The 1640-nt window shown below is 33.5% G+C and overlaps 1 pseudogene; it reads right to left on the bottom strand.

Moving 5' to 3' along the window:
- Window positions 1–1020: 1020 nt before the first annotated feature.
- On the bottom strand, window positions 1021–1637 carry LOC107580494 (alpha-(1,3)-fucosyltransferase 9-like; annotated as a pseudogene).
- Between the last annotated feature and the right edge of the window lie 3 nt (window positions 1638–1640).

The raw sequence follows: 1640 nt of genomic DNA, 5'->3' as shown, positions 1-1640 counted from the left end.
CTTAATGTGTGAAAATTCTTATTTTTTTTCTTACAGTAACTTGAGAAACAGAATTGAATTGTTTAGCTTGACAAATGAAGTCAGTCGATCTCTAGAGAAAATGGAAATATACTGTATTACAATGAACAACTGGATAATGTTTTTGTTGTTGTTGCAAATTCAGTGAGATATGATTCATTAATAAGTGTTTTAAGTGTGGAAAATAGACAATCATTTATTACAATTGGAACATTACAAATAGTTAATATTAAATCTTTCAAATAAAGGTATATAATAATGCACATAAAAACCTTTGTAAAAAAAGAAAAATAACAACAAAGCCAGATGCACTGAGAATTCTGATCAGACATATCATAATTGGTCTTTGCCAATAGCAAAAACAATAAATGATTTACTCCAAGGTCCCCTCCTTCTAAGATGCTTGACAGTCTTATTTTGCAAAACATTTTGTACATTTAAAGTTGTACTTTACAACATTAAAATTATTAAAAGCACCCTGCTTAATTATAAAAACATATAAAGGCTACACAACTTTGGCACAGAATTAGCCACAATTTGCAGTCTGGGCGAGTAGATGCTAGTTGCTGAAAGTCAGAACCAATTTTGAGTCTGCAGATTTTGAGCAGTTGGAGTTGAAAGATTTCACAGAAAATCGCATAGTGTATGATGGACACAGATTCCAGTTTATTTTAACTTCAAACTATAATTTCATTCAGAGGATCTCAAACATATTTGATATTTTGAGATGATTTTAGAACACGGCTAGTCTCCAAATTACATGTACATTATACACTATTATAAAGCAAAATACTCTATAAAGTGTATGAATTTTATAAGGTTATTTTGTCATCCATCATTGAAATCTGACAAGCTTTCCCACTGGTAAAATCTGTTCAGATTTTAAAAGTCATGTGGTGTATTTCCGCCTTTAATTTATACAAAATGAAAGCTGCTGAGACCAGCTGTGTCATCCAGTGTTTTGGCAAAAGCAATACAGTCACAAAAAGACATCCATGACCTTTAAGTTCCATCTTAGTTGGCGTCCCAGTACTATTAGTTAACGTTTCCAAAAACGTGGTAGTCTTTCTTTGTTCATATATATGGACAGGCACTACAGGCATGCTCTTGGGGATAGTTAACAAGTTTGACTTCAAAGTGTTTTCGCCATTGCAATACTTTTTGTATTCTTCAACATTCTTGTACAATGACAGCAGGTGTTCACCCAGTTTCTGAGTGCTGGAGAAATCCTTCACGTGGATGAAAGCATCTTTCAGGACAAACCTTTCATATATGTATCGTGGAGTCACTGGTACTGATCCGAGTGTGAGGGGATTGAACAGCTGTTCTGTTATGTAGTCATAGTGAGCATCTGTGCTCTCAAATGATAGATAGAACTAACATCTATTTAATATTTCCTTGTATTGTGCATCACTTACTACTTTTCCAAAATGACGCCCAAAAGCATAAATGTTGATGTGTAGTATTACACAGTATTTACACTCATTATAGTATTTTACCCTTTCATGCTTCTCATTCCAGTTGCCCATAATCCAGCAAACTAACTTGTCCTTTTTGTCCAGAACTTGTGGCAATATCGTATCATCTGTATCTTCTGTTTTAATCATAATTTGTTCACGAAG

This window comes from Sinocyclocheilus grahami, unplaced genomic scaffold (genome assembly GCF_001515645.1).
Source record: "Sinocyclocheilus grahami isolate Dianchi unplaced genomic scaffold, SAMN03320097.WGS_v1.1 scaffold34530.1, whole genome shotgun sequence".
Lineage (NCBI taxonomy): Eukaryota > Metazoa > Chordata > Actinopteri > Cypriniformes > Cyprinidae > Sinocyclocheilus > Sinocyclocheilus grahami.
This window is presented reverse-complemented; position numbering and strand designations above follow the sequence as displayed.